The sequence below is a fragment of the Oryzias melastigma genome, linkage group LG23 (assembly GCF_002922805.2).
Source record: "Oryzias melastigma strain HK-1 linkage group LG23, ASM292280v2, whole genome shotgun sequence".
Lineage (NCBI taxonomy): Eukaryota > Metazoa > Chordata > Actinopteri > Beloniformes > Adrianichthyidae > Oryzias > Oryzias melastigma.
The window spans coordinates 11,810,794-11,834,595 of record NC_050534.1 but is presented as its reverse complement, the minus strand read 5'-3'; the positions used below and the strand labels follow the sequence as shown (position 1 = coordinate 11,834,595).

Genomic DNA, 23,802 nt, shown 5'->3' with positions numbered 1-23,802 from the left:
TTATAAGAGGAAAAGGCAACAATAAAGAAATTTGAGGTCGGGTGTGCATCTCTGGAGCTTGCAAATGTGATATTTTGAAAAACAACAGTAAAAACACAATTTATCGCATATGAAGCAACAATTTGATGTTTTTTAATGTAAATATTCTCTTTTTATAAGAAACAAAGGTAACGATAAGGAAATTTAAGATATGATGCACATCCTTGGAGCTTGGAAGAATAGAATTTTGAAAAGCAACAGTAAAATAAAGCTTTTAAGTATCCTTAAAAACATAATTTCTTGCAAACAAAGCAACAATTAATTTTTTTAAATGTAAAATGTCTCTTTATGAGAGAATAAGGCTGCAATGAGGGAATTTGGAGCTTCTAAAATTGACATTTTGAAAAACAAAAGTGCAAAAAAAGCTTCCAAGTGCAGAAAAAACCCAATTTATTGCAGATAAAGAAACATTTTGATTTATTTCATGTAAAAATGTGCATTTACAAGAGGAAAATACAACAATTAGGAAATCTGAGGTCTGGTGTGCATGTTTAGAGCTAGTAAAGGTAACCTTTGAAAAGCAACCTTTAAAAAAGCTTTAAAGTATTAAAAAAAAAACACAATTTCTTGTGAATTAAGCAACAATTTAATTTTTTTTTCATGTAAAATATCTCAATTTATTGAAAACAGGCAAGAAAAGGAAATTTGAGGTCTGGTGTGCATCTTTGTAGCTTGTGAGTGTGACATTTTGAAAAAAATAAAACATTAAAAAAAAGAAATAGCTCGACTGAAATGAAACAAGAGCAATGCAGCAGGTTGAACTGGTGTAATTCATAATTTATTTAACATCACAGAAGACAAAAGAGCATTATTAATTATTGGGAATATCAAAGTGTAGCTTGAGGGGGGGTGGGATAAAATAGAACAACACGTTGGCATGAAACTCACTGTACACAAACACACTAAATTATTGCAGTTGCCAGAGGAACATACTTGATTATTTTCAGATTTTCTTCCCAAATGTGAGGATAGTTTGACACAGTTAGATCATAACTCAGAAAGCCGTGACACTATAATAAAAAAAATTGCTCATCTGTCACAATGAAAATGAGGCCACGCTCTCTTATTTCACCAATCATTTAAAGAATTCATGAATTTGAGACATGCAGCACAGTCCGATTGTAATGATGAAACGCACCTTCAGGGGAGATGGAAGAGCAATCTATTCAACCACAGCCCCCCTCCCTCACATTCCTGAGCTGTTTTAGATAATACTACCTCTTTATCACGGATACAGTCATTATTGATTTTTACCTTTGGAGTCCCACTGAGTTCAAATGAAAACCTGCTTCGGCGCCCCTCAATGTATGTTTGCTGTTTAACTATTCTCTCAGACCCCCCTTGTGACTTAATAAAGGGGGAAAAAAGGCCTGTGTGGGAGTGGGAACCTGAGAAATAAATTGAACAGATAATGCAAGCTAAAGAAACCCTCCCACTGAATATTAGATCATAACAACTTACCGCCTTAAATAAATCATTAGACTTCATCAGCCCTCATCCAATTTCAATTTCAGAAACCTTGAATAATCACCCGCCTCATATCGGCGCTTAAGTATGGTCTCGCAATTGCAAACATTTGTCAGAATTTTGTATTATCCGGAGATTAATAATTCAGCCTTTTTTGGGTTTCATTTCATTTAAGCTTTATATAGATTCTGTTCAGACAAAAAAAAGGGCCAGGAGCTTCTTTGGCACCAAACTCGTCTGACATTTAAACCCAAACCCCCACAGCACCCAAATGGACTCACCAGCAGAGTGATTTGATTTGCCTGCTTAATTAGTTGACACGGAGTTCAGCTCCAGCTGAAAAGCCAGTGATGATATATAAATACCACTTTTGGCGCGCCTGAAAGTGGATGTAAATTAAAAGTAAGGAAAATGAAGGGCTTGCGTTCAGCTAAAAGTGGGTTCAAGAGGTTTTGGGGGTCAAATAAGGGGTTCAAACTATTTGAAAAGTTTACAAAAACATTAAGTAAATTAATAAATGTAGTTCCTGTTGTGAAACAATACAGTTTTACCTCACATTTCTTAAACATGCAGCAAACTTGTGGGCTTGGTTGACTTTGGAGATATATATTTTTTTACAATACTTACCAAAACATATTTGTGTAGTCCTTATTTCCTCTATAATTTTATTTAGAACCATAGAAAATGTACATTAACACAAGGAACAACCATATGAATTAGATTTTTAATGACTCATTAGAACCCTAGTTGTATAAACTAAATATATATTTGGAAATCTGGGACTAATTTAGATCAAAATACCAACTTCATGGACACTTTATGTAATGTATGTAATTAATGCATAAATAAATTAGTAGACATTTTTTCTTTCTGAAGATTCAAGAAATTTTCATTGCCATTAAAAATTATGCAATTTTTGTCAGAAATTTAATTAAATGTAAAATTGATAAATAAATAGGCTACAACAGTAGGCTGTTAAACTATTCTTAAATCAATCGTATCGATAATAACCCTTATTCATATTTTATTTTCCCTGTAATTCTGGAGTCTCTCCATAGATGGTGCTCTACAAACAAATAAATTAATTCAAGATTTGATGTTTTTCTGGCGTTTTCCAAGTTCATTTCCAAGACCACGCCGATGTAGTATTTCTCCAAGGGTGTATTCAGACCTGACATATTTGGTCCGCTTGAACCAGAGTTCGTTTTCCCCAATAATCCGGAACAAAGTTTTAGCCTGAATGTACGCAAGCGAATCCTGGTCTGGGACTGGGAACTGCTCCTGGACCCATCGTTCGAGGTGGTCTTGGTTCGTTTCCAATCGGGCTGAACTTCGATTTGCCCTGAGATCCTTCAGTCTGAATACGGCCTGTGCTGGAACCGGAACAACTGAACCAAAATGGCCACTGTAGCCGGTCAATAGCGGACAAACATGGAACAGTAGTGTTGCAACTCATTAAAATGTGGTCAATTGGCAGCTTTTAATGTGATAGACATTGCTTCTCACATTGTTTTCCCGACAATCTGTATCTCATAAAAATGTATTAGTGTACCTCGTAGCCGTGGCGTCCTCACTAACCGCCATGCAGCATGCCTCCACCGTACCAAAGTTGCAGGACGTTCAAAATTGATCAGCAAAATAAGAAGTTTGAATAAGTAAATAATCTTGACAAGTATTTGCAAACTGCAAACTATTTGACCCTCACCAGCAACTGCTGCCCAATGATTGAAGAGATCTTTAGTCACGTGGTTTCGTCTACAAGTTTTGGTCTAGAATATAAATCTCCGGTAGACCCTAGTTTGAAAACAGACCAAACGTAAAGTTTAGGACAAATTAGGCAGACTCAAACTGGAACAAATGATTTTACAAGTCTGAATACACCCTAAGTTTGGATTTTTCCCTGAGGGACATCAGCCCAATGGCTCTAAAGTGATAACTAAAGCCACAGTTTTGAATAAAAACTCAATTTTATTTTTTATATTATATTTTAATAAAATTAAAAAATGTTTTTTTTTTTTCCAGATTCAATGTTATTTCTTGAACTTATGGCGTGGATTACCAATAATCACCACCTTTCTGGTCCTTGTTCCATCCTTCTGTCAAATTTTAGAACATTGTGGCCCACAAGTCAAAAATGTTGTCCTCCCATGGGCTACACAAACACCTACCTCACCTACCTACATAACTATTACAGGGTTTAATTCTGATTTGGAACAGTCAATAGGGCAGCTGGAACAGTTTGTACCCATACACAGGGCGGGTACTATAAATGCAGCAAACTGACGATGACCCCGACCAAGGTTTGTGGAGGACATCAAAATTCACGCCAGATGTACTTGTCCTTGTTACACAAACACAGCCGGCGGGAAGTCACCTTAAGATCACTCTCTACTTATATTTGTTTACAAATGTTCCTTCATAGCCTGAATAATATTATAAACCCCTTCATGTGTCTAACATTAGATCCAGGATTTTCTGTCCTCTCTTTACCTTTAAGACTCAAACTGTGCCAAATGTTTCACTTCTCTGGTTGTATCCTCTCTTTCCGATCTCCATTTTTTTTTCTTTTTCTCAGTATGACCCCGGGGCAGAGGAAGAAAAGAGACGAATTTGAAATTCAGGACACATGCAGCCGACATGCAGGTGGGGAAAGTAGGTCTGTTCACGTGAGGGTTTGGTCAGGCGGACTTCTGAGCTTAAACAAACAGTGAGCGGTGCTCTGTTGTGTAGAAACCACAAATATAAAACCAAATTAGATGCATAATTGAAATGTTTTATAAGTAAAGCTCAATTGTTTTCTTGGTGATTTCTCTGTCCCATTCTGGATAATAGGCAGGACACTGATGTGAACATGGCAGCTGTCATATCCACAGGAAGCTCTCTGCGTGTGTTGGCCAGGGTGTTGAGCACTCACCGCGTGTTTAGTGGCTTCTACTCCTACATGAACCCATCTACCATCACGTAGGAATAAAAAGCCATAAGACACAACAGCAATCTCACAGGAGGAAGGGAACAGAGGGAAGGAGGAAAGCATACTAATAGAAGATTCCTTGTGGTCATAAAAGGAGGGAGTTGTTCTCTCAGCTGGAAGGAAAGAAGAGCAGAAACTGATCTTTATGGCGCAGGGTGCATGGCTGAGTGGAAAGTTAATTTAGAAGGGGAAGGTTAAATGGGAAGGAGAGAAAATGGGAGTTCACTTTTGAGTCTAATTTTGTGTTTAATAGAAGATAAATTTGCTTCATGATTCGAGTTCTTTTAAAGTTTCTGTTTTCTTGATGGCTCCAAGATAAATATCTTCGCTAAACCAGATATTAATATTCATTTAATAGTCTGTACTTAACGCTCCACTGCACCAGAAAGCCAACCACACTTGCGTGCCGATAAGGAGGGGAGGGCGTTGGTGGTGTGCGGGGGGGATTGAGGGCGGTTACAGTACAAGTGTGTGCACGCACAAGCCAGGCACGTCCAGATAAATATGTATGACTCCACCGCAGTAGGTTTCCTGCTTTGTATGCTAATGATCTCATTCAAGTTTAATAATGCAACGTAGGTGCGCCAAGGGTGGGGAGGTGGAGGAGGGCACCGGCAGCCATGAACGACCTCATGAGATGAAGAATCGGCAATGAGGTAACAGATTTAATCTCACTAATCAGACTGCAGGAAGAGCTCGGCTTTCCGTGGAGACCTTAAAGGCTGCAGCTGACAATAAAGGCCAAAGTGTCTCTGATTAGACATCAGATTAATGACCGTTAATAGGCTTGTTCAAATTAGAGTTTTGATGTAGTCTGGTGATTGCTATTACATCTAATGTATGCATATAGAAAAAAGAGCAGTTCTATTCACTTGGTGCTAGAAATGTGCTTAAATCAAACACTTCAGTTAAAATCAAAACTGCTGTCGGTTGGTTAGTAAAAAATGTAAGAACTTATCTTCCCCCCAAACTTTTCGCATTGGCCGTCTTTGATCCACCCTGAACCCAATGCCCTGCCCACATGCACCTGTGCGGGTGCTACAAGTTTATGGGTTGTCGGGGGAGGGTCGTGGACAGGAGCGCAGATGTGTCCTGCAGTTCCCCTTTTGGCTGGCAAGACTACCCAAAAGGACATAATGAAAATGGGTGCGTTGTCGTGCATGTAGTAGACATATCGTGAAGTATTTGTAAGGAAAAAGTCCCATTATTTGTAAAATTTGTTCTCTGGATTTGAGCCAATCCCCTGGGGGAGGGGTGAGCTGCAGACACAGCTGCGCTCCGGAACCATTTGGTGGTTTAACCCCCCAATCCAACCTCTTAATGCTGAGTTTTTGGTATGACTTGGCTGTAGATTTGAACTCACAACCTTTCAGTCTCAGAGCGGACACTCCACCACAAGGCCACTGACATAGTCCTATAATATAAAGTAAGTTACCAGTAATGACATACAGGTGATACTTTTGTGAGGTGCGTGTACTGGCTCCTTCTTGACTGTACAGGGTGTGCAGGTGATATATATTTAATTTTAATTTATTGATTAATTTATTTACTTTGACTTTGTGTATAGCACTTTGGGGCCCCTTGAATGGTGACAGGAGGAGCTCTAGAAACACATAAATGAGTGCTTTTGTTTTCTTCAACTCTACAAAGAATGCCTCATAGAGTTCCAATTTTAGGAGGTAAAATGAAGGGAAAAAGACTAACATAATTATCAACTAAATATTCTAATGCTGAACTTATATATGAGCAATGAGGGCCAGATGGGAGCCTCAAAAGGAGAATATCAGCAGGTTGGAAAACACCATTCAACTTTTTGAATATATGTGAGCAGATGCAGATAAAAGACACTAACGAAGTGAAACATTGGATCAATTAAGAAAAGTTATGTAATTCGTTACATTTATTAGTTTATATCAAGTTAAACTTTTGAATTGAGTTAACAATCAATTCAAAATTTTAATATGATATTAACTTTTGTTAATTGACCCAATGTTTCACTTTTTTTATTTGATTTTTTTTTCACTTTTTTGCATTTCTAGAAGCGTATGAACTTTTTTTTAAAGATTCTATAAAGGGCTGTAGTAATGAAAAACAGGCTCCGTTAGGTACATATATTTTTAAAAAATGTTTATGATTTTCAGGATGAATAACTTTTTTTAAATGTATTTTGAAGATAGGAAGCACAATCTATTGTACTATGACCTGCATTTTGTTTCTTTACATTGCGTAAAAAACTTTACAATATCTAATAAATGCTGGATTTGTGCCTCATAGCTAGTTTTTAGTAAAATGGTTTAGAAGTAACACTACTTTTAGTAATAAAACCATTAGCTTTTTAGGTATGTTAAGTCTTTTTTGTGAAATTTTTCCTCTTTTTCTTTTAGTTTATTCTCCTTTTAAGATTCCATGGTCAAATGTCACCTGTTTTAAGTAATCTTTGTATTAGTCCGTATTTTTTCATGATGCATTCATTATTTTCAAGTTTACTTCAAACTTTCTTTCTCACTTGCTCATAATAGGAGGATCATTTTCTTTAAGACTTAATTTAATTGCAGTTCTGTATTGGAGGATGGGGGTTGGAAACTTTTTTTTTACATTATGAATGTAAATGTTATTTGCTCAAACACTTTTTTATGAAGTCAGGATGGTGGCTTCAGCTCCGGCTGTCGCAGATGTCGCCGTCAGCAAGTGAAGAACCCTGTGACACACAGAAAAAAAGAGGATCAAATTAGGGAGGAGGTGCAGGAGCTCTCCTTGAAGAGTGCAATCTTTATTACTGCTCTACAGCTAGTTATTTAATGAGACAATATTAAGGCTTCCTTATTGAATTAATGATCATTAGGAGGAGATTGAATAACAATGCGTGCCCTGAAAGACATTTTTGGAGTGTGCACTTTCGGCTGCCAGTCTCAAAAAGCCGGCGGTCTTTAAAAAGTGCTTCTCCCTGAGAAAGTGTGAAGTCTTAAAGAGCTCACGCTGTGATTTTTACCCGCACACTGACACTTCCAGCTTTCAGAGCAGACATTAACCACAAACCAATTATGTTGAGCAGCAACTACTTGTTGATGACTTGTGCAGTTTACTACGCCTAATGAAAAGTTAATAGCGAGCAGACAATTCAGCACCTGCCACTATACCCCCACTGAGGCGAAAAGTGTTGAAAGTAAACGGCAAAACTCTTTACATATGTTGCTCCGAAGGATAATTTTCATTTTGCAGAGGCTGACCCTCCTTAGGAGAAAAATCCGAGTTTAAATATTAATGTATCACTGAAAAGGCTCTGGGAGTTGTTGGGAATGGCGCGCCACACAATGAGCTGTGACATCTTCATTGAAAAATGATTGATTGGGCTGCCAGGGAGAGGTGCTGTTTGAGAGACAGATCACTCAAACAGTCAAGCTGTAAAAGCCTGGTAATATGATGAATGGTCTATTTACCCAACAGATGAGGAGAGTCTTCCAAAGAGAACCAACGTGTGGATTTTAGACGTGTCCCACTCACAGAACAGATAGAAAATTCAATAATGTTTGTGTTTGTGCTTCGAGGAAATTAATTTAAAGACCCACTCCAATGAAATGTGTGTTTTTGTTGATCGTGAGGACATATATATAAAGAAAATAGGATCATGTACGTCTTCGTTTTCCTCATCTGACCATTTTTGTTACAGCACTAATGTTAGGTTGAAGTTGTGAGGGGCTGTAAGCTAGCGGGAGAGAATGTAGACAGAGGGATGATGGTAAATGAGGGCAGGCTCACTCCACAACAACAGTTCTTCCAATAACTCAGAGGTAAAGAGGCTCTGCAGAAACTATTACCTAGAAAACAATACAGGTTTTTGACTACATATCGCATTTCGCGATATGGTCTAATATTTTGAGCGTTTCTATTAAGTCGGACTGAACCGTACCATTTTTGGGCCACCGTTTCATGTTTATTGGTTTAGTTTGCTATTTGTAAAGTTAACATTATAAAGAATATAAACAACCAAAAAAAAAAGGAATAGGCAGAAGCTTATGAAGCAATGTCTGCCCTTGATGACTCAACAATGTCCATACTGATCAGCTTGACAAAGAAATAGATACAATTAAAAAAAAAAATACAGATACAAGTAGATCAAATCATTTTGTTCTTTGTATCTACAACCAATTCCGTTGGTTGTAGGTAGATATAAAAATTAAACAGACTGGTTTGGACTGAGCTACTGATGACTAGCTGGAGGTCATTACGGCAATAGAATGCACCAAACCAGCCCCAACATTTCCAAGTAGCTTTCAGAACTTCTTTTTGGCAGTTTTCCTCTCCACCGTCCACAATCAATTTTCTCAAACAACAAAAAATGCTTTGAATTTACGAAGTATATAAAACCAAGCAAAAAAAGAGCTGCTCAATGACCATCGTTATTGTTGATAACTTTTTGTTGCTGATCAGTCTACACCAGGGGTGTCCAAATCCAGGCCTCGAGGTCCGGTGTCCTACATGTTTTCCAACCAATTTGCCATTGAAGCTCTTTATTGGCTAAACACACCTGATCCAGGTAATCAACAGCAAATAAGGCAGAATTTCTGCGCAACCAGCTGGAGACTGGACCCCGAGGTCTGGATTTGGACACCCCTTGTCTACACCCTTCATGACGCCAGTCCAACTTTAAGTGAAAGGTTTCACCTGAATTGGCCGGATACACATTCTCACTGACAACCAGTCATATATGGAAGTGTGGTTCGGGCCCCCTGTATCACTTTTTGACGTTTTCGGTAACTCCAGCTTGTTGTTTTTTTTTTGACATGCTGGCTTTAGGGTCCCCAACCAGATGTGGTACTGGACGGGATAATAGACGTGGAATCGGCACCGGGTTAGAGGAGTGGTCCGGACTGGGTCCCAGTACAAGTCTGGATCCTAAGGGTTGGGGACCCCTGATTAGCATATGCATTTTTTTTCGTGTCTGTGGCCCGGTACCAAGCGGCCCTCGGACCGGTACTTACAGACTTACAGCCCGGAGGTTGGGGACACCCTGATTAAATGAGAGCAGGCAGTTGTGGACACCCAAAACATCAAAAAGTGATGCGGAGGGGCCCAAACCACACGTCCATATACGACACGCTGGAAGTGAGAATGCATTGTCCCGGATGATTCTGAACCGAACCGGACCGATCAGTGGAAATAAGGCTTGCTTCTTAATTGGTAAAACTGAAAATCCAGATTCCTTTATCATTTTAAGCCTAATAGAATCTGTGAAAATTTGAGATTAATACCTTCTAAATTTACCTTTTTCTTTGTACATCAAGAAAAAAATGAGCCTCATTACTGTTACAGCAAAACTGTTATTAGTAACAAATGCTTCACTTTCTCTGGAGGCCCCTGTGCTGCAACACCCATGTATCATAAATGGACCATTAAACACTTAGAAAGTACAGCAAGTGTATCTAAAGTCACACCACTTATCACTTAACTAAACAGCTTCTTAGAGGATGGAGAGCAAGGCTTGATAGAGTGACCCATTTCCTCACGCGCAGCATCTTTAATTGATGTGCAATAGATATCGCCGCCTCAGATTAGATAAGGGCTTGGCTCTGATGGATACCCAGATAGGCTTTCGTGGGGTGAACAGATGTATAGTCGCGCATCAGAGAGGGATGGGGTTGCCTCTGATCGTTTCCACCCTGCAGCGAACAAAATAGCCCTCATATATCCCTGTAATCTGCATTAGTGCCGGAGCACAAGCCAGGAGACAGCACAGAGGGGGATGAGTAATGGGACAACCGCTGATTTGGCAGGAACATATTACACCTCAAATCGGAGACATGGCCAAGTGGAGAGAATATGAAATGAGGATGTCACAAACGAGAATCACTCCTGCCCTGATTGTTGTATGTATAAGATTATCACCACACATTGCACCATGTTTTTTTTTTGCTTGACTTAAGTGATATTTAGCTGGAGGTATCTACAGTGCAAACATTTTACGAGACCAAATTTGTTGTTTGGTTGGATGCACTGGAAGTTCCTCTCACACTTTTAAATCAATTTATTATTATTTAAAGTTAGTTAAAGATGCATTGGAGCCATAATTCTTGCCGTGGGAGCCCACAACTTTGAGGTAAATAACTACTGCCACTCTACAGAAACTATGTCTTGGGAAATAACAGTTATTTATCAATATTATGACTCAAAATGGCATAATCATAACCAAAAGTCCACTTTGAATACTTTTACAATACATCAAAAGATGATTGGAACTTGAACAAGACAAAATAAATACATAGCAATGCAAATGACCTGACGTTTTGGGTGTCCATAACTAAAAAAACAGATAATTGACCAATTAAACATTGAAACTTTAGGTCTAGTGTTGACTTTCCTTCAACTGTGCCATAACTTCAGTGGATTGTGAAGCAGAGAAATACACAGTAATGACATGTTTACACAATCAACGTAAACCAGAAAGGCATCTTTGTGCAAAGAAATTTGCCAAAAACAGTTCAGAGTCGATTTTCTCTGCGTCAGAATCAGCCGATTCACGTTGATCGCTTAAATAGTTGAAGAGCTATAGTATGTCGGGTTTTACCACAAATCATGCTTTGCAACCAAACCTGGTGTGACTGAAAACACAAAAACTAAAAGAAACGATGACAAAAAACATCCACCTGCACAATTCATTCAGAGATCTGCAAAGTATATTAAAAATATCATATATATGTCTAAAAAACCGAAATTTTATTAATTCAAACTACTAAGTGACAAATGTTTTATTACTGATAATATTGTACAAATATTTTTTTAAAGCTAATTTAAAGCAAATTAACCAACTTTTACTTTCTGAATCTGTTTTATCCATTGTTTGTATTATTGATCTTCTGCATATTTCATAACTAGAAGAACTCTGCAAAGGACGCCAATTTGCACTTAAAGCATCTGTAACTTTATTTTTGCAGAAAGTTATGACTCAGATGTGAGCTGATGTATATGCCACTAAATATTTATAACTATGTTAGTACATTTTGCAGAATAAACTCTGGCTTTGACTTAACTAGTAGAGCGTGTTTCATCACAGTTAAATCATAAGAACTGAGGATGCAAAATGAGAACATGTGCACAACACAGCGCCTGGCACTAAACTCTTGTAATGGCTTGTAACTGGATATGCTTACTTGCGATTGAAAATTAAAGCATAGCCAAAATCCCTTGAGGCCAATCAAGTAGTTAAGCGTATATTCTACAGGGAGACTTGTACACACTGAGCAGAGTGTTCTCGGTGAATGGGAGTCAGCTTCTTCTATGAATTTACTTTAATTTCCTTACAGAATTCATGGTTTCTTGCGCTGATAAATAGTGTTACAAGCTTGTTCCCATTCACAATTAAAACATCTATTAGGCAAAACACACAGCTGAAGAAAAGAGTCTCTGCTCTCTGCTAATGTTGTTATTGTTGCTTCAAATTGAATGGAAACTTGATTATCGGGAGGAGACAGATTGCACGCCGCAACATAGCAAATGGGGCAAAATCTTAAACTTCTTCATCAAATAAATGCAAATCATTTAGTCAATGCTGGTGCATGAAAGCAACAGATGGCGTTATTAAATTTAAATCTTGGAGTGATGTGGCGCCGTGCTGTATACGCTCCAATCCATCAGTTTTAGTTTTTAGGATACAGTACATATTGTTATAGCGACTGTGTGGCTTTTTGTTATACAAGGGACACAAATTCCAAATGGAGAAGTTTCAAAAAACAAATAAAGTCTGGAAATATAAAAGCTATTATTTTCAATGTAAAGGTGAAAACATGCTACCTTGAGTAAATACATTATTCTCCATTTTTTTTTTAAATATAATATAACTGGTTAACTTATAGTCATGGCTTTGTGTATGACTATTTTTAAGTCAAATGACTGGATTTGAAATTAATATTGATCTCTTTAGGGGTTTAAAATCAATTTATAGCATCCATTTGGCATAACTTGAGTTTCAGAGCCACTGCATGACATGTAAAAATGCAACTGCCGCCTCCCGATTACAAATGCCACACGGACACCTCTCAAATTTGATGTAAAACATGCATTTATGTCACAGCGTGGTCACATTTTGGGATAGATAACCATAGTCTAACAATTAAAAAAATGTAAGCTCAAAACATATTTTCTATTTTGAAACTTTTACATTTGTTGTGTAACAAAAACTGAGTAAATAATGAGAACAGACTGAACCAACTGGACTTGAAATACACAAGAATAAATCAGTGACATCGAGAACGACAACACTAATATCTAAGGGATAATGCCCAAAGAAGTGTGCATTATCAGAATTGAAGGGACAATGTGACAATATAATAATAATACTAGCATAGTAAAAAATATATATACATATATATTAGTGATATAGATAATAATATTAGTTAAAAAAATTCTCTACTCTTGTTACCGATTTGCATTTCGGCCTGCGCAGGTATATAGATCACTGCATTATCACCGTGGTAAGTCACTTTTTAATCTACACCCTGCAGCCAATCAGATTTAAGTATATATTTTAAGCAACATTTTAAAGTGTAAAGTTGTACAAATTAAATTTGCATTTTTAATTTTCATACCTTGCATAAATCTTGTTGTATCTAAATACATATTAAGACTTAATCCATTATGTTTGGGAACTTGGGGTTCCGTGCTACCAGATGTGCATAAAGTAAAGATGCATCTTTATTTGATATTTGTGTTTTCGTGCAATTATTTCATGTTTTTTGTGTTTAATGAATCAAGAAGAAGTTTTTGCCAAAAGGATGTCCAACTATTCTGCTGAATGCCATAGTCCAGGTGGGTGTTAGATGATGCTCACTATTTGCAATTTCTTTGATCCTGTTATGTTTTGAGACACATTTCTCAGTCTACACAAAAATATAAAACGTTTTGACTATAAAAATGACCTCATCAGGTGTCTAAAGGTGCTCTTTGTCTTTAAAAAATGTGTAGAAAAATGACACAAAAGTCTTGAAAACCTTAAAGAAGAAGATCCAACTTAACCTAGTTCTTAAAATTATTTTACAAGGTGTCAAAAAGGGAAAATCTGCTTTTGTACTTTCATTTGACCTCCTGTTTTAATGAAGATGAATGCTTTTAGGATCGTATTATCCTTTAATGTTCAACTGCTTCACCAGGAAAGCTTCATTGAACTTTACATTCCAGATATAGTAGCTATACGTCCCCTAATGTCGTTAGGAGCCCAGAACTCTCATTGGGCTGCTGTTAAAGTGTGCATGTGTGAAATTCCCTCATTAGTGACCTTTCTACTCCCTCTATTAGTTCTGAGTCTTTACTGGGGCTGTTTTCCACTGCGGGGGGATCAGAAGATTGCTTTTTTCCTGTTTCACATGTCTGTACAATAAAAGTGCTGAAAAAAGCATTTTGTAAGTAAGTAGAAGATTAACTCCAGCCTTCCCGCAGCGCTGCACCAACCTTAAAGCTCTAAGGGTGTTGTTAGCCTCATCAGGTATTCCATCTGTTGGTGTTATTCCAAAGAATGTGCATTTTATGCGAATTAAGACAGAAAGTGCATTAAGATTAAAAAAAAAGTGCAAAAAACATATTTTTGACCTTAATGTATTTGGTTTTATGTGAGCTTACCTAAAACATCTTATTTAGTCTGTTTGTTATCTTGTGATCACTTGAGCCTTTTGTTTGTTAAAAATCCAACTTTTAGATTTTTTTATTTTTTTTTTAGCAAGAATCTGGCTGCTTGCTGGAACAGGCCAAACATTTACCATATTTAGCAAGAATATGTTAAGAAGAGGAGCAAAAATGGTTATATGACAAATACTGAATTGAATCTTAACTATATATTTTTAAATATATAGTTAATATATTTCAGTGGGTACTTCCCATTTGAAACATAAGAGGGGAGAGTTTGAGCTGTCCATTGTTTATACAGTCAATGGTTGCAAACTATGCAAAAAACTGCAACTTATACACAAAAAAAAACACTTTGGGTTGTTGCTTTTAATTGAAAAACCTTCTTTTCAATCCAATTTTAATCTATAAAAAAATCAAGCGAAACAACTTCATTTACCTAATTCATAGACGTGGCGTTCTTTGAATTTTAACAGGAAGTCTTAATCAGGAAGTCCAAGTAATTTCCCCCTGGTATGGAGTTACTTCCAAAACAGATTTGGTGGCGTAAGCAACAAAGCTACCACATACTCCGTATCTCAGGAAAATGCTGTTTGCACGCTCAGACATTTGCAGCATGTCAGTGAAAAGTGACGTCTCACCTGGTTGCCCTCAAGCATAATTTACAGCCTTGCATTCCAGCAGCAGCTGCTTGTCAGGGGAGCTAAAAAATGACACCGACTGCTTTAGCTGAGGAGATACATCCTAAACCTCAAGGCCTCGATGATGACAGCTTCATCACCAGCCTGTCCATAAAAAATGAATCGAATCATTTCTGTGAAATAATAGCGCAGGAGACTATTTAGTGGAATGGCGAGATCAGAGGTCACGTGACTTCACTTGCTCTCTCTCCACGTGAAGTTCCCTCCATTACACCTAAAATACATTTGTTCCAGTCACTTATATTATTTTCATCTTTTTAGCATTATCTCATGGTATACTGATGAAGGGAAGATAAAACGAAAATTATTTACGGCTCACAAATCCCTCTTATCTACACCGATGAGGATTTTTTTTCTTCACTTTTATTTGACGGGTTTTTCCTCTGCAGCTGACAACAAAGTGAGAACGTTTTTACGAAGCCAATAAAACGCTCATCAGCACGGGCTGAAATGACTTTTTAATATCATGACATTTTAATGAGGACTGAAGGAGATGGCTGGCTTGGTTGATGGCAGCACCTCTTTATCAATGAGCGGTGGGAAAAAACTAATAATGGGCTTCAAAGAATTCTCCTGTTCTGGAACAACAGAAGACAATATTTTGACTTGTTTTAAGTGTGAATTAAATCAAAATATTACATTTATTTTGAATTCTTCAGCTTGAAACAACAGGGAAAAACTCATTTATAGATCATCTAATTAAAATCTTTATCTTCTATATTTGTACCTTAAAAAACATTAGATTGAATTCTAAAAAAGCTTGTTAACTTTCCAAATATGTGTTTAGAACTCAATATATTTTAGACAAAAATAGGGGTGGAGCTAAAAGATCATGTTAATTTAATTTACCTTGACTTCATTTAGTAATTTAATTTAATTTTTATTATTATTTAAATTATTTTTCCAATCCTTAAAAAAGCTTGTATTGATATTTTCTTAAATCCTTGTCCCTCTGTAGCTCCGCCCTGGTCAAAAACTGCATAAAAGCAAGAAAAAACCCATAATTTTCTTGAAAAATGTCTGTCTTGTTTCTCAACTGTTTCGCCAAATTTTACCATTAACTTACTGCAAAAAGAGATCACCTAAACATACAAAAAGAGCACTAACATTAAGAGGAAAATCACTAAAAAATAGGGAAATTACCTGTGCAGCCAGCAAGAAAACTACTTTTTATGAAAAGGTATTAAGATTTTCCACACAAGCATTAAAAAATGCAAAAGTATACTTAAAAATCTTAATATTAAATATATTTACTCCAAATTGAAGGCCATACAGCCCAATAATAAACCTTTTTTTGCTAATTCTAGGCAAACAGTTTGTATTTTTTCAGTTTTTATGGACTAAATTGTAGTTCATTTTTAATTATGGTGATAAAACTAGTGTAATAATTGGAAATTACTAATTTTGGAGCAAAATTTGTTAAAAATGAGAATATAATCTTACTATTACTTGGCCAATCTTGATGAATCCTCATGAAGTCTGAAATTGTCACTTATTTGGACCCAAAATCACAGTGTAATTTTAGTTTTTCTACTGTCAAGAGTATAAAGTAAAGGAGTTTTGAATCTATATAATATTTTTTTGCTTATTTCTAGATCCTAGTTCCTAATGAAGCAAAACATTGAGCTGATTTTTAGAAAAGCTTGGAAGGATGTACAGCTAAAACAACTTAAACGTAAAATATCTATAGTTTTAAATCTTTACAGAGCCCATGCAGCAGCACTGACTTCCTCACTGTCAGTCCTTTGCTGATCCTGCTTTTTCATCCAAGCGCTACATCATTGATTGGAATTTAATCTAAGGACTTTGAAGTTTACCTGCCTGAGAAAACGTGCCGGATATGAGCTCGGAGATTGATCGCTCTGACAAAAGGTTGCGTTATCGAACTGGAGAGGTTATGATGAAATTAAAAACAGGGAGCCAGCCACGGGCAGAACACAGGAGCAGTAATAGTCCCGCAGATGCTTCACGGTTTCTTATGCATTCATAAAATGCTTTATATTTATTTATTTTTCACCATATTGTATAAAACTTCAACGAAAAGGACTTTCACCCAGAAAAAGCAAGACTCCTGAGACATGTTGGGACTTAATGTAACAGAAGTTACAGATTTACATATTAGTGCCAAAATGTGCTAAACTAGTAATTTTAATGTGACTTTCATTTGAAGCCTCACACCTAATGAGTTGTCAAGCAGAAGAACAAGCGGATGCTTTGAATAAAGTTACGATAAGCAGCAAATTACTGTCACTCACTAAGATGGGGCTCACATTACACGGCGTTTGAGCGATTAGACATTTCTTGTTCGCTTTAAGCTTAGTGTGCTGACTTGGCTGCTCAAGGTCAGAATGGGAGGAGAGCCCCTTGCCCACCAGATGCTAAGAAAAAAAAAAAAAAAAAAAAAAAACACCCTTCCTCCTTCCTCTTAACACACAAGGTCGTCTCGAGCTTGCTATGCCTCTGCAATTAGCATGCAGCCTGTGGCGTGGCCTGTCTGGCGGCGAACACACAAGCGACGACGTTCGGCTCTCCTAATGAGATGCCAGTCAGCGAGGGTGCCTGCGGGGCTGTCAAAGTCTAAAAATAATAAAATAAAATAAAATAAATAAAGAAAAAAATCTCCTGGGGAGCACATGCACCATTTCGTGGGTGGGAGGGGTGACGATTGAAGTGTGCACAGTCGGCCTGGCCAGTGCAGGCAGCTAATTTTACATGACACACGCTGTTTGGTTATGTGCTTCTATTCAAACGGTCTACCCTGACAGCATGAGTTTGCACTGAGCTCCTGCTCTATCTACAAAATAAAAAATGTTCAAACTCTATGTAAATAATCTCGTTTCCAGTGTTTTGTTCATCAGTCACTATCTACATTAATACTTGTGCCAAATGGCTTATTTTACATCTCAATTTGCTGTCTTTTACTAATATAAATGCTAATTGTCGGCAATGTTGTCAGCCATTTTGTGAGTCAAGCACACATTGTTTTGTTGAATCCGACGGGTAAAATCAGCAACTTTGGTCTAAGAGAAAATGAGAAATAGCTGCCAAATTTCATCCATGCATTAATGTGGGTCTCCACTATAGAAAAACTCTACATTCAGGCGTCTCATTTGACTGATTTTTGCAGGATGCTGAGAAAAATCAACGAAGGTTCAACTCTAGTCAACATTTTATCAGCGAGGCCTATGGTTGGTGTAGAGGTTAATCTTTAGGTCTCATTGTTCGGTTCCCCTTGTTCTGTTTCTTTAACCTCTTCAAAGGAAGGACAAAGACAAAGTTCTGTATTACGCTTATGGACATAGTAGCCGCACACGGTAAAACGACCGTGTCGCTCTGTCGTCGTCCATCCCAAACTTTATTGACACAAAATTACAAAACAAAACGTCTTCTACTCATAAAATGGACACTGAACAACAGAGTTGGGCCCTCTGGCGGTCAAATCAATTCAAATAATAATCCATATTCCAGATGTCACAAAAACAAATTACATAAAATAATCAAAACAAAATATAATTCTAATGTAAATTAAATCTAAGTAAATGGCACTTACAGTTAGGCATTTGTCTTCAAAGTGATGCATGTTTATAGGGATAAGAGGTGTTTGTGTTTTATCTGGTACTGATTACTTTTGAAATTGTTTCGGCTGGAACGGCTACTTTTCTTTTGTTTTGTTTTTATCGGTAATCTAACGACGGAAAAATGCAAGCTTTTCTCCAAATATGCGCAAATATAAAGAGGTAGCTTCAGCAGCACAGTTGTACTGCTGTGCGTTGTGATAATGTGTTGGTACGGGGCAAACATTTATTTTTATCCTTCTCAGATCAAGCAGATCTTTATTTTGTCTTGTTGAATTGGGAATTCATTAAAGGCAGACAGTGGAGTGGACACTACAAAAGTGTTTGACTTCCACAATTTGGCTCCCAAAATGGCGGAGAAGGCCTTCACATGCCGTCACGTGAAAGGGTTCTATGGCAACTACAACTGACTGCAGACCGGCAGGAGTTATAATCAAAAATTCACCTCAGAGTTGTGGGCGGGACTATTGTAGTCTATTTCCCATCATCCCTTTGTTTACACACTCTGCTGCTAGTTCACAGCCCTTCACAGCCGCAAGCTAACATTAGCGGTACAACATAAATGGCGAGTTTTGAGCCAGGTTCTAGTCAACTATGAGTGGATGCATCAGAATGGAGCGGAGCAAGGAATTCTTATTAAAAACTGCTCCTGATTCAAGAAGATTTTGAATATAAAAATACTGACAAACACCATTTTAAGCCTTATTTTCTTAATATGTTGCCTCCATTTTGAGAAAAATGCGACAAGAACACATCAAAAACATAAATATCCCATCATTCCGGTCAGTCTGTGAAGCTCAAAGCGTTCGAAAGGGATTGGCTAGAATTCTTTTTTTTCTGTTTTTTAGTTATTTTTGTGATTTAGCTTGGAATAAAACAGCTTTTTTGTGCATCCTTTTACTTGAATGGATGTCTTCTGTCACCAGTTTTTCCACTAATAAATGTTTAAATATATATACAGAGAGAAAAGGTTGACATTGCCTCAAATGTATAGGAAAAATGTTTTTTTTATTTTGTGAAATTACATAAAACAAAAACATTTAAAATGATAACATGAAGAATTGACGGATTCTTTTGTGCTAAAATCCCTTCAGTAAAAACACCTGCTTTATCTTTTACTAGCATATTAATGAAGATTCTCCCCACATACATACATCACGTTCTCACCCCCCATGAGGAATAGAATCAAAAAGAACCTGTTCTCACACTGACAAACTCTGATGCTGCTGAGAGCAAAGAAAATCCTTTCAAGTGTGAATTTGTTGCTAAAAATCCGTTTCTGGTACAAAAATATGCACAAAATAGTAGTAATTTAGTCATGTTAAATCACGACTATTCCTGTTCCGTGTTAAATCTTGACTATTTCTGTTCGATTGTATGAAATACAAGAGATGTTTGATGCTCCGCTTTTATGAAAGTTTGTTTCCAAGTCAGAACTAGGTCTGATCCCTGGAGTCATTGGGAAACACAGTGTTCCATGTTTTGATCCAATTTGCTGCATTTTGCAAAAGGGGAGTGATGTAACAGCTCTTTCGTTTTGAAGTGGTGAGGTCTTTTTAGCATGAAAACCAAAGTCGGTCTGTCCATCTGTTTATCCATCAAGAAAGACAAACACACGGGGTGAGCATTAACCAGCTAATCATACACATCTAGAAGCCGCCCGGGAGGTGAGATGTGTGAAGCGACGACATGCCTCACAAAGCCTCTGTGCCTACTAATGGCACCCTGTTTGTAATAGCATCCGTATAGCCCTGCTTGACGAGCTGCCAAAGGGGGCTTTCTGTTATTGTGGAGCCAATCACCCACTAAGTATTTGCTGGCTCCTATTTCCTTCATGCTAATGTGCGAGCCTCCCCAGTGCCGCAGCTAAATCGACTCTTTACGCCTGACTTGTCACCCTGCAGCGACGCACGGAGAATCCCAAAGATGCATCGCCGTTGGTCCAGCACAAAGTCCCCGTTGCTGTGGATACATTTACTGGGAAGGATATGGCTGGGCGGGTTATGATGCTTTTACTGCGGCCTTAAATCACAGAGAAGCAATGGCTTAAGTGATTAAGATGATGAATCTGACGTGACCTTTGAAAGGGGGTTGTTAGGCAGTGATTGCTCACTTTAATGTGTCTTTAGATCCACTGTGTGTGTGGGCAGGGGGTGTTTGTGTACCGTAAACTGCTTTCATAAAGGCTGTGTTAAATGAAACTTGCAGAATGTTCTAATGGTGAAGCATTGTTGGAGATTAAAAAGAAATCAAGATCACCTTCACAAAGTAACAGAAGTTAAAGATTCAAAAACCCACAGTAAAAAGAGATTTGGTAGGAAAATATTACTGCAGGAGTTCATGAGAAATTCACCTCACCTTCGCTCATTTCCCATCATCCCTTTGTGTACACATTCCGTCACAACCTCAAGCTAACATTAGCGGTGCAGCATAAATGGCGAGCAATATCTGAGCAATCCAGTTGTACAGTTTATCTGCTCATTTATGAGCATAAAGTTGTGAAATTTTGAAAAAAAAAATGTAATTTAATAAGAATAAATAAATACATTAATGTGGAAAAGTCACAGTTTTATGAGAATTAACACCTAAAACTATGAGGAAAAAATATAACATTTTTACAAGAAGCAGCATGTAGAATTATGAGCAAATTGTTTAATAATTCATGATAACAACGTTTTATGTGTGAAGAATTTTTCAAAACTAAAGTAATCATTTTAAGAGACGGTTTACCAAGAAAATATAATACATAAACAACAACAAAAAAGTAACTAAGATGATGTTTTAAGTTTAAGAAACTACAAAAATGTGGCTACTTTTTTTTCCACGATGGCACTAATTTTCCATTAAACTTTGGAAAATTTCCCTTTAAAAAGTTAAAAATTTTGTTTAAAATTCAAAATGTTTTCTATTTTCTGTAATGTTTCACTCTTGCTAAACTACTTTTTGTAGTTTAATGTTCCCAATTTTTGTAGTTTTTCTACATTTTTTCGCCATGCACCTATTTTTAAAGATAAAAAAGAAGACTTGCGTGTAAGAAGACCTTAGTGCTCATCAAGAAATGTATGTCCCTCTTTTAGAGTGAGGTTTTCCAAATCGCTGGAAAGTTCTGAACTGGTTGGCACAGCTTTAAAAAATGTGTTTTTCTGTGTTTTATAGCATATTCTTATGGCCTTTGTTTCATGATGAAAGACACACATAAGATTAAAATTGCATTTCTGAGTATTTCTTTATTCAAATTCTTGTGGATCAGATAAAAAAATGTTGGAAAAAGCTTGTAGTTGTGATGTGGAAGCTACAATCAGTGGGCCAGAGACTCCCTACTCCGCTCTATTTTGATGCATCCACTCATAGGCGACTAGATTCTGCTTTTTTTTCTTCATCTGAGCTGGTATCTGGCTCAAAACTGTACAGCTGAATATTGCTCACTATTGTTGTTACACTGGTAATGTAGGTTGGGGTTGTGAGGGGCTAAAAGCTAGCGGGAGTGTATGCATAAACCTAGAAAACTATGTTTTTTTTTTTTTTTTATTTTGTCTCAAAGCGGCATAATCATGATTAAAAGACCACTGGGAACATTAAGAAATACAATTTTCTCTTGGATCATTTCTGAAATTGGTTTGACTCAAATTTGCAGCCTGATTCCTGGTTATGGCTTCTGTCCTTGCAAAATAAAATACAATTGACTTGCAGCATCCAATTGCTACTGCAAGAAGCAGTAAACTCTTCACGCATTTGTCAAGTCGGGGCTCACTATCAGTTTTACTGTGGCACACAATGACGCCACTGAGTCAAAAGACGGCATTCAAAATTGAAAGAAGACCCAATTAAGAAAAGTCATACATGCTGCTGAAAAATATCGTCAGCTTCAACTCTTCTATACTTTAGATATAAAAATGGCACTGCAAAAACAGCCCCCTTAGAAGTAATTCAAATGTCTTATCCTTTTAGCAGATTCTCTTTAAATAAGCAAATGTATCTACCAATGGGGAGAGAGGGGAAAGAATTCTTACCACTGAGTCATACGGTACAGTACAGCCTCCTTTCCACTGAGCGGTCTGGTATGGTCCGATCCTGTAAGGAGTGGTCCAGTTAATTCTAGTGAGCGTTTCCACTCATTTAAGCCACACCCCCACTTAGCGGTTTGTTTTTGCATGGCGCATGCGTATTGTAGACCGCTAGCGTGTCATTGCAGAAAAGCAACAACAATGGAGGTCGTCTTTTTCTTGCTTACTTTTTGTACATCGTGTATAACAGGAATTTGATGTTGCTGGTAGCTGTAAGAATACCGCCGTAAATGGAAACACTAGTTTAGTGCTATATTGGTGTTTTCTAATGTCAACATCAGATTTCGAAACGAGGCTTATTTTGAGTGTTTCCATTATAAAATGGACCCATTGAACCATTTTTGGGCTACCGTTGGTTGTAGGGCCATAGAAAAATGGAACGTAATGGTCAGGGTGGAGCTGCTGTTGTCAATGATTAACCCTATTGAATGGTGGAAGGTCAAAAGAAAAGAACAAAAGTTTTCTCCTCTTTTCGGCTGTATTCATGTTCACCGCCCCGAGATCTTCTCTCAAACAACAATAAATACTTTGTAAGCCAAGAGGACAAGACCCACGCTCATAGACGAGTATGAATCAAATAAACACCATAGCTCTAGCTGTAGCTGCACTACTATGATGTGCTACACTCCACGTGCACTGTGACAATCTAACTTTCAGTGTTAGCGTGAATTGCCTGGACCATTCTAAACTGAGCAATATAAACAAGGCATTATATCTCAAACTAAAATTATTTTTATTGCAAGACAGACATTTTTTTTAAAACAAGGGTCTTTTTACAGCTTTAAAAGCAAACACAACAGGACAGTTAGCCCCACTTAAAATTCTTCCTCTACATTTGAAGTGGCACTTTAAGTGCAAGCCATGTACCAGAAATGTATTTTTTAAATTATAAACTCCAATCAGAGGGATACAAAGTCCTCTGTCGCGAGGGTAAACCACGACGTGCTGAGAAGCATTTTTCTTCAAGTGGAGGCGCTTCGATCCACAGAAGTTTACATTTAAATATAAGTAATTACTTTTTGTTAAGCATTACCTTTTTAAAGTTATAAAACCGCTGTTATGTATATTCAAGCGCTGGAAGCTCTGCGCTAAAGCTAGCGGACCGGCGATTATTGGTGATGTCATAAAAAAAAGTGACATCAGAAACATGAGACACTATTTTTTCATAACTCTCCGTTTGGAGGGCTAAATGAAGGGGAAGGAAGAAGGGAACATTTCAGATCAGAGGCTGACTCCTCCTTCAGCCCAGATTTGAAAAATGCAAAAAGGGGGTGGGGCTAGGGGAGGCAGGCTGAGCGGGGGAGGTGTGGTTTAGCTCTGTGACAGTGAGGATAACTTGCGGTACCTAAAGGATCTTTTTACGAGTGTCTTGGTGA

The 23,802-nt window shown here is 37.4% G+C and overlaps 1 long non-coding RNA gene across 1 annotated transcript in view; it reads right to left on the bottom strand.

Moving 5' to 3' along the window:
- Window positions 1-638: 638 nt before the first annotated feature.
- LOC112157291 overlaps window positions 639-23,802 on the bottom strand; it is a 64,296-nt gene continuing 41,132 nt past the window's right edge. The window contains exon 3 of the long non-coding RNA XR_002921131.2: window positions 639-7,175. This is a non-coding gene — a long non-coding RNA (uncharacterized LOC112157291). The remainder of the gene's footprint in view (window positions 7,176-23,802) is intronic.